At 45.2% G+C, this 10,551-nt stretch overlaps 1 protein-coding gene across 1 annotated transcript in view; it reads right to left on the reverse strand.

The window, feature by feature from the left end:
• The window catches only part of LOC126535855 (beta-1,4-glucuronyltransferase 1-like), a 40,450-nt gene extending 29,899 nt beyond the window's left edge, over positions 1–10,551 (reverse strand). Inside the window, exon 1 of the mRNA XM_050182693.2 lies at positions 10,449–10,551. The gene's annotated coding sequence lies outside the window, so the exon portion shown is untranslated. The remainder of the gene's footprint in view (positions 1–10,448) is intronic.

Below are 10,551 nucleotides of genomic sequence, written 5' to 3' on the forward strand. Positions count from 1 at the left end.
GCCTGGACCCTAGTTAGAGGGTCACAAAAATCTGAAGGCTGAAAGGTGCGCTGTTTCCTTGCGCGGAATGTAAAAGCGCACATTAGAAAGCAAGTGCGAACAGCAGATTTTTCCATGAATTAATTTGTGAAGAACATCCGATTTGTTGCGTCTACAGGTGAGGGTAGGTAACGTGACCGTCTGTCTTAGTTCCATGGAGATGAAAGGCTCTTGACAGAATAGATGCTTAAATATATGTGAACTTTTTGGAAGTTTTCGATAAGTTCATAATTTGACCTACAAGTGCCGCCCCAAACCACGGACGTGTACTCAAGAAGTGGAAGGCATATGCCCTTATAAAAAATTACAAATGGCCCAGGTTGTTTGAAGTCTCTCGTCACCCGCCATACTGTGCCGAGCGTTCGAAGTGCACGCTGCCTCGTCTGTTGAGCGTGGGGCGAGAAACTCCGAGAGCTATCGAAGCACACTCCAAGGTCCTTCGTTCCCTGAGCTCTTGGCAGGAGAACGTCTTTAACGCTATAGGGAAATAAAGTCCTGTAAGTCTTCCAAGCGAAGCTTACAACTTTCGTTTTTGATGCATTTATGACCAGTTTGTTTTCAGGGCACCATGACGCAAAATTTGTAATGTCCTTCTGAAAGCGGTGAAATCATTAACATTTTTTACCGCTTTGAAAAGTTTCGAGTCATCAGAATATAACAAAGTTGAAGAGTTTTTAATGGCTGCCTAAACGTCGTTAATGAACAGCGAGAAAGAGGGCCCAGGACAAACCCTTGAGGAACTCCAATTGTAACCGCATAAAGTTCTGACGACTGACCATTTACGCTAACGTAGCAGCACCGGTCGCGTGGGTAGCGTCTTACCAGCGCTGTGACAGAGTGGTGCAGATCAAGTTGTGTCAACTTTTGAAGGGGTATTTTACGGCATACGACATCAAACGCCTTACTGAGGTCAAAATAAATGACATCCAGCTGTCCTTTCTTATACACTGCTTGAGAGGCTTGCATAATGAAGCTAACAAAGTTGGTAGTTGCGGAGAGTCCCGATATGAATTAATTAAATTAAATTATGGGGTTTTACGTGCCAAAACCACTTTCTGATTATGAGGCACGCCTTAGTGGAGGACTCCGGAAATTTCGACCACCTGGGGTTCTTTAACGTGCACCTAAATCTAAGTACACGGGTGTTTTCGCATTTCGCCCCCATCGATATGCGGCCGCCATGGCCGGGATTCGATCCCGCGACCTCGCGCTCAGCAGCCTAACACCATAGCCACTGAGCAACCACGGCGGGTGATATGAATTCATGCGCCTGAGGAATTATAGTATTTTCAATACAGGATGAACTTATTAAGTGCAGAGTTGACTTGAATAATTTAGATGCTATGCATAGCAGAGAAATAGGCCTGTAGTTACTCGCAGCAGTTCTTACCCCTGACTTGAAGACGGGAACGACCCGCGCTGTTTTCCAAGCCTTTGGGAATGTGTTCGTCTTTAAAGTAGAATTAAAAATACAAGCAAGCACTGGAACAAGCAAGGACCCGTACGTCTTAATCAAAGCAGGTGGAATGTCATCAGGACCACACGAAAAAGACGGTTTTAAACGTTTGATGCTCTTAAAGACAAGTTCCTCTGAGATCGATAAACTAGAATCCAGGGAAGGGTGGTTGAAAAGCTCACTATAACTCCGTCACCGACCCTTCACCGTACGCAGACCCGAAGTGTAGGGCGAAGGCGTCCGCGACATCTGGGACAGGTTGGCTGTCGCCACTAAGTAGAGAGATATCTTGTTTCGTATTGCTGGATGACTGTTCACGAACGTGTATCCAAAAATACTTTGAATTTTTAGAAGTACTAGCTCCCACATGTGTTCTATAGATGGAATGATCACGTTTGTAAAGGCGTTTAGGGAGTGCCCTTTACATATTAAAATGTACATGCCAGTGTTCCTGATTTGTACGCTGTGCCTTCCTGTGAAGACGGTCTTTTAGCTTCAAAGTTGTTTTCAGTTCAACAGAAAATCAGTGGGGAAATTTAGAGCGTTTAGTACCTTAGTGGTACAAAATTCTTCATTCCATCGTGAGTAATATTCATCAATGCCGTGACTTGGTCACTAACATCTCTTAGTTGTACTATTGAATGCCAGTCCTCATTATTAAGATAGTGGTAAAGGCTCACGGAATCTCCGCTTGAGAAATTAAAAGACCAAGGTGTGTCTGTATTCTTTAATCTCCTGCTACTAGGTATCGCGAATTGTGATGAAATACGAAGCGGGAGATGATATATATCTGGACTTAACAAGGGGAAAGTCGCCACAGGACACATTCACAGCTTCTGCGCTACTAAACCATAGGTCTAGTACACTGCCAGAAGAGTTCATAATATTGTTAAATTGGCGCAGAAATGTAAAAGATATAAGACCAAGTAACGAGTTGCTCTTGGCAGATAAATGAAATGAATGGGTTGAAATTTCACCAATTGATATTATTATTATTATTATTATTATTATTATTATTATTATTATTATTATTATTATTATTATTATTATTAAGCTGAGGACTATGAACGATGGATTATGGACAACACATTTTATATGTCACTATTGCAGTATCTCTATGAAACGGGCCTATGCTTACATTTAGTTTCATACTGACGTTATGCCGTGCCGTGTGCACAAGCGAATAAAAAAGAGAAAAAAAGGATATCCGTTCCTGCAGTACATATATATAGGATGGATTTAATTCGTCCAAAAAGGCGCGTTTGTAAGCAAAGAGCGCAGATTAAATCACATGCATTCGCTACCTTTGCTACTCCGAAGAAACAATATCAAACGTAACAAAGAGTAGGACGAGGCATTTGATTCAATTTTGATTAAAAAGTTCTGGACCGCTGGGGTCGAGGTGTTCGCTGGCAACGAGTATGAGGTAATAAAAGATTCTTTATATTCTGGCCTGTAGACCAGAACCTTTTATCTTCGCAGACGTGTTTACAACACGCGCACTTAATTTTGACCCCCCGTCGTCTACTGTCAGGATTAAGCCCGTTTCATGACGGGTTTGATTTCTGGTCTATACTTACAGCGTACTGAGACCTTCAAAATTAGAAGTTCCCGAGATTACACAAACACTGACGTAGATAACCGCGTGCAACCAATCGGTGACCTGAAACAAGGCGTGCCGTAGTCGAGCCAGCGAACTGACGCTCGCTTAATCATAAAATATTATCTCCGAGACGTGCACCTTATATGAAAGACGTTTGTCTGTGGTTGTCGAAATCCCTCAACCATGGCTTGAACGAAGGCCTTGCCTCAGGAGCAGGTTATTGTCCGCACCTGGTTCTGTATTTTATGATCGTTACATTTTCATTCTTCTTACGCCCCTCGACATTCGGTTGCACGAAGCTTCGTTCTCGTATATCGCCAATTATGGGTCACCCGGTACGACGTACGGTAGAATCGAAGGGAAAAAAATTATCACATAATACGACCGCCCCCCCCTCCCCCCTCCCCCCCATACACGTGCACTATAGATTTTGTGATGCGTTACGAGAACGGAAACTTTGGGAGGATGTTGCGGGACGCGCAGGAAGCTGATAAGCACTTTAGAAGTTTTCGTTTTATCATATAATAGTTTATTTGTAAGCATTGGCGCTTTATCATCTTTTCTAAGCGCAAGAACCCCTACAATGAATGCTTACAACGAAGGCGCCAAATAAAACAACGGACGAAGGAAAGAGACGAGACAACCACGTAGGCGCTCGGTCTCGTGTCTCCTTCCTTCGTCCGTTGTTTTATTTGGCGCCTTCGTTGTAAGCATGCATAACCAACTCGCCCGCCAGCACGTGCTCAGTGCTACAATGAAAGAAAACACTATTTTCATAAAACCCCGAACTTCTATCTTCGTGCGCTGCTTAAAATTAGTTCGCTGCGGAATCGAGCCACCTTATAGTGCTTTGCAAGTGTCCGGTGGCACTTGTTCGTATTCTCAATTGTCACAAAATGTGCACGCCAACGGTGCACAAGGTTTAAAATGCGAAGCATTTCTTCGCGAACATTTGCCACTTTAAAGGTATCTGTCTAACCGCCTACGTCTTGGTGCTCTCACGGTCGTTTCCTTAACTAGGTAGGCTCCCCGCACATTGCTTCGCATAACATCCATTCCCACAGGGCATGGGATCTGCAGGGTTTCTTCTTTTCCTTTTTTCTTGTTTTTGCCGAGTAATACTTGCACGATGCCGCACCTATACAGGTTCATGCATATTCAAGACTTCTCTCACGGTAGCTCTGCTGCTTTAACTGAAGCCTTCTTTCTGAAAAAAATAAAGTTTATTTTCTGTGCAGCTCAAGTGACAGCAATAAATCACGCGTTGTGATATCTTTCGCACTACAATCACTCGTGGGCTCGTGGCCGCTCTGCATTACCCGCCACCGTAGCACAGTGGCAATGACGTGGCTCTGCTGAGCACGATGTTTCGGGTTCGATCTCGGTCACGGCGGCCGTATTCCGATGGAGGTCGAATGCATAAACAACCATGTACCAAGAGTATGGTGCACGCTAAAGAAACCCAGGCGGTCAAAATTAATCTGGAGTTCCCCAATACGGCATGCCTCATAATCTGATTGTGGTTCTGGCACGAACAAACCCCAGAATTTAGTTATTAATAGCTCTGCAGACTGACGAAGCGCTTTACAATAAATTAGTGTATACTCTTCTCTCAAAGAACGAGCAGTACGCGATCGATTTCACACTATAATTTTTCTAGGCAGAGAATGCCTCGGAGCCTATATTTGGTAGCCGATGCTTTGCGTGGCCGTCCAAACGAGCGAAGCAATAGACCCTTTCACAAATGAGTCTTGTTGCAACCCTCGCAACGACCTTGTTTTCACTGGGTTCCTCTTTCAGCCGAAAGCCCTCGTTACAATGCATGCCACTGGTTGGGCCCTTTCAGCTGAAGCGGAAAGGTCTCCGTGCGACACGGACGATTTCCTGCGCCTCGATGCAATCCCGTTTCCAGCAGCTTTACCCTAACTCAGCGCGACGAACGTTATTCTACACGGGTGGCCTAAAAAAGGCCATTGGCACCGAGTTCCCGCAGGAACGCCGCGGGAACACTGCGGTGCCAATGCTCAGTTTTATTCATGATCGCTGTACATCCACGGAAATAGTTCTGAGCTAAATTTTTACCCTATTTGCAGTGGAACATCGATGTTGCCACATGCTTTCTTTCTATTTAAATGCATGAGCATTTCTACGCCTACCCAACCAGGAAACCCGTCCACCCGTCCATGACGTAAAACGATCGTTTTCAAATAGGGCCCGCAGCAGCGAGCGAATTCACCTTCGTGATTCCTGGAGCTTCAACGGGAACTAAGTGGCGAGAATACATCGCGCACGAAGCTATCAGCACTCGGCGCGCTGTGTCCCCATCGCAGATCGCTTTCAAGACGGGGCCCACACGCCTCGCTTCAACGCGAAATAAGCGGCAAGAACACAGGCCTTTGAAGCCGCAGCCGGAGTACGGTTGATAATGGATCGACGCTGATGGATAAGGGGCTAAAGAGTGATAACGGCTTATAGTGATCGATAACGGCTTATAATGATCGGAACGTCATCAGCGCACCTGGCGCCGCCAGCTGCAGTAGTTCGCTTGCGTCATCAATTCACCTTGCGCCGCCGTCGGCAGCAGTTCGTGTCGTCGCAGCACCTGGTCGGATCAAGTTTCATAAACATTGATAATGACACCGGGCTGCGGGGAGATTGGAGCAAGCGGCACCATGCTTGCGCATACTTTGACAACTCCCAGTTTTTGTTCCTTCGTATTATGGTCTGAAGACCATATAAAAAAAAAATAGAGGTCACATAACTTTTGCTGACGAGAGTACAACACAGTCATTACTGTTCCGTCTATATACTGGCACTTGCTGCCAATACAGCGGCTTATACGCCTTCCAGCAGTCGCGCGGGATTTGCTTCAGACTATAACAGAGGTAAAGTGAAACCAACTGGATACTTTGACAACTCCCAGTTTTTGTTCCTTCGTATTATGGTCTGAAGACCATATAAAAAAAAATAGAGGTCACATAACTTTTGCTGACGAGAGTACAACACAGTCATTACTGTTCCGTCTATATACTGGCACTTGCTGCCAATACAGCGGCTTATACGCCTTCCAGCAGTCGCGCGGGATTTGCTTCAGACTATAACAGAGGTAAAGTGAAACTAACCGGATACTTTGACAACTCCCAGTTTTTGTTCCTTCGTATTATGGTCTGAAGACCATATAAAAAAAAATAGAGGTCGCATAACTTTTGCTGACGAGAGTAGACAACGCAGTCATTACTGTTCCGTCTATATACTGGCACTTGCTGCCAATACAGCGGCTTATACGCCTTCCAGCAGTCGCGCGGGATTTGCTTCAGACTATAACAGAGGTAAAGTGAAACCAACTCGATTTGTTCTGTACTGTTGTCCCTGTCCGTTACTGCGTCGTCGTCTTGTCGCCACTGTCAGGATACCTCATCATCAGACCCCCCCCCCCCCACACACACCATATGGCGAAGACAACGCTGTGCGATACATATATATATATATATATATATATATATATATATATATATATATATATATATATATAAACACTTTTGCCGACCTCTCAACTCATGTCAATGCGGCAATGTACACGTGAAAGCCTGGCGTGCTAACCATTGCGTTATTGCGCTTGCGCTTGGTGATTTGTGCATGCTTTTACGCGCTACGCAGACTCTGAGTGATGATGTCTGATTGTGTATCTTGAGATGATGACGGTGTCCATTGAGACAGCCTACTGCTGTCGCAGTAACTGACTTCAGAACCGGGTGATTCGCTGTGTGCTGGTTCCTTTTCTGAAGGTCCTGCTTTTCGATATGCCGGTGTCCTCCAACGACATTTTCTTTTTCTTCCTTTGCTTGCGATGTTTGCGGGAGTTTCTGCCCTTCACACAGGTCAACGTGAAGAAGAGCAGCCAGCGTCTCGATCCCAAAGGAACTGGACACCGTCATATCAACGCGTATGCATATACGTATTAGAAAAGAATGAATCGAGGTATAGCCAGCTTATCCAGCCACTTTTTCTTTTCTACGATGCGCGAATCGAAAACGGGGCAAACCTCTTTCGGTTCACAGAGCGCGTAAAACGTGTTGTGGCGAGCTTATCGCTAAGCTCATCAAGTGCGGGCAAACAACCGAAGATCTTACTTCCTCTGAGAACAATTTCCGCTTCCCGGATGTTCATGCTCCTCGCACTCCTTCCGGTTATTGAAACTTTACTGTCCACAAGGCAGTGCGTTATAAAAAGTCCGCTAATCGCTGCGAAGTATATATAGGAAGCGCTGAAGAGTAAATAAGGAAGAGTAAGGAGCCTGCCCGGCACCACAGAAGCTACGTACAGTGAAGCATGCCAACAAAGAGCCAGCGTTAACGCGTGAGGTGAGGCAGTGATCATAACAACAACTTTGATTATAAATAAGAATAAACTTCGCGAGAAGAACAGCAGATGCTGCAGCACTCTTGTTGCATACTTGATCCGTCCGTTGATCTTTTCTTACTGTTTATAATCTTAATGGGTCCTTTTCATGGTCGTAAAGCTAGCTCTCGCGAAGTTTGGCAAACTGGTGGCCGGCGTAGTCATTTTTTGCCCTGAGCAAAAATAGCTACGCGCAATTTGCTTGTCTTGTGACTTGGAAAATGAAGACGTGACTCTAGTGATTAAACCATAAAGCATGCGCAGCGAGTGCTATTTCTTCATTTGAGCCCCGACCAATGCCGCCATTAGTTAGGCAGATGTGCATTGCAGAGAAGCGCAATTGCGAATTGAACGAGAGGTATGTTATAAGCAGTTATGAGCTCTATTATTCATTTAGAGGAATTGCCGTTCACTGGCTAAGGCTACCCTTTCTAACGTGGTTATAAAGTACAATAATAATAAAGAAACAAACAAATATATATTCTTGCAATGAATAATAATTAAATAAATCAAGAACTCGTGTCGACAGTTCGATACTATAGATAGAAGTCCCCTCGAAAGGTCTGACGTTCTCGTATAGTTGAGCTACATAAGCTAGTTTCAGGAGCCCGAATGAGGCGCAATTACAAACGCACGATTGATACACTAACCTACACATGTGGAGTCAATTTTCATCACATTTGCCAGCGTCTTCAAAGAAGCGCTTAAGTGCTTTCATTGCTTTGTGATTCACTTTTGATAGGCATGGGCCCAACACATTAGCAAATGAAAAAGGCCTATGTGAGTAAACTAAATGCAGTTGGTGTTCTAAGCACTGTCTATGTGTAGTGCGCGTGGGGCAGTCGAGGAGTAAGTAACATACATCCTCGTTGTCATGGCCGCACGAACATGTTGGAAAGGACACACGTTTAATTTGAAATGGGAAATGTTCATGGTTTTGATTACCCAATTTAGCGTTATATACGTATATCATTGTATAAGCAGAAGTCTACCGTGTGGTGTACTGTAACATTTTCGCGGTCTCTCTTCGGCTATTCGCTCCCTCTGATTCACCATTGCGCCATCCGCTTGAACTACCACGATGACAACAGTCCACGATATCCCGTCTGCGGCTGGGAGTAACATTTACTAACTCGTATTCACTTCAATTTAAAATGGCCGACAGCCCCCACGTGACACGCGCTGCTCTGACGAGATCTTCGCATACTTTAAAGTATGCTCTGACACGCGCTGTTCAGACATGCGCTGCTCGTCACAGCAGGCCGGGCTGTTGTCCAATTTATAGTCAAGCACCATGAAACATGTTTGACAGACTGGGCAGTCATCCCTTGTCAGAACAGAAGGTTCTGGATCAGTGCTCGCAGAGGATTCTCTCTTAAACGGCTGTCAATTAGGTGGCATATCTGCTCAGGTCTACAGTCCTTCATGACGAACGCGGCGATAATGCTGCTTGATACCATTGGATTATGTGTGCGGTTTGCTGTTTTTTCTATTGGTAGCGCCCCTGCTGCTGTGGGCGGTCCGCCTTGGCAGCAAGACAGTCGCAGCGCCCGCCGCAGGAGATGTCCATCTAACCCAACCCTGAAGAAACGCTCATAACTATATACCTCTGCTTTCTCTATCCCGATAAGTGTATGGCTAGAGAGAGAGGTCCGGCAGGAGGGACATATGACTAAGCTTGCGATGGACTGTCCAGCAAGGCGAAGTCACTGATTAATACTGACTTCATGTAACAGTTATCGTGCACTAGAGAGAGAGAGAGAGAGAGATACGGGAGAGGGAGGAAGGGAAGTCCGCAACAATAGAAATGACGCTGAATGAACCATTCTAATTTTCTGTTTCAGAATGGGGAAAAACTATTATTTACATCTAGAGCGCTTTCAAAGTACGAGAAGTTCGTTTTAGTTTTTTCGACTCCAGTACACAACTACCAGAAACAATGTGAAACAAGCGCGCTCAAGCCGTTTCTTGGACGTCAGTACGATCACCTTTCCTTCCACAGTCGACACAACTTCCAAGTGAGTGGCCCGTCGACGTGTTAGCGGGGATGATGTGGTGCAAGGTGACGAGCTTTCAATGCTCTGCAAGTCATATCCCCAAAACAGGAAGATTTTGAAGATTGACCAGTAAGCTAAAAAATGGAGATATCCGCTGTCTACAACAAACCCGAACTCAACTACTAAAAGGTTACTAAAGCGATCAAGACGATGGTACGTAAATAGTCTGTCTCCTCCGATTCCCGTGAAACCGTGACATTTCAATGAACTTGTAGCATACTGTACAAGAACGTTTAAGGAATGTACTGCCTTTTTGAATTTAAGGGTGCACAAATTCGCCCAGTTGTTTCAATCATTCGATAACGTATTACGAATTAATCCGGCAGAATCCGCACGCTAAGTTGGTACTCTTATCCCATTTACCGCATCAGATGTTTCACATAACACGTGAAGAATGAAAAAGAAACGTGATACTATTTAGTGAGTCTGGCTCGACTACCGTCAAAGTGACTTAGATTGTTTTATTTTAGATGCGTTAGAGCGAATAGGTGTACATTAAATAACGATTTATTTACTGCTGAAATATATCTAATTTATAATGGAGAAGGAACATACTGCGTACTACATCTTTACGTCTTAAATGATAGATGTTTCACAAAGAAACTGATATTTATGCGATGACACAAGCGTCAGCCGTGCTGCTATGGCATCGGCCGCATCACTAAATGTGCGCGTCTGTCTGCAAGAAAGCTGAGTCAAGGAGCAATCAGTTTGTGCTAACAACCCGAGTCGACTCCTGCGGAGGGAACAGATGACGAAGAATAGTTCATACATAAAGAGGAGCGACGCGCTAGCCGTAGAATCAATAGAGTGTCTGAAAACGATGCTTGCAGGACATGCGAGTGTGAGGCGATGAGACACACAGACAGGTGATATTCGCAAGTGACTGACTCACCGTGTGGGGACAGCGGGTGGAGATCGGGAACGGGGAAGCAGGGAGGGGGCATTCGGCGGCCCTGGCGGGAGGAGTGGCGGCGACCGACCGTCTCATCCTGGTG

The sequence above is a fragment of the Dermacentor andersoni genome, chromosome 4 (assembly GCF_023375885.2).
Source record: "Dermacentor andersoni chromosome 4, qqDerAnde1_hic_scaffold, whole genome shotgun sequence".
NCBI classification, from domain to species: Eukaryota; Metazoa; Arthropoda; class Arachnida; order Ixodida; family Ixodidae; genus Dermacentor; species Dermacentor andersoni.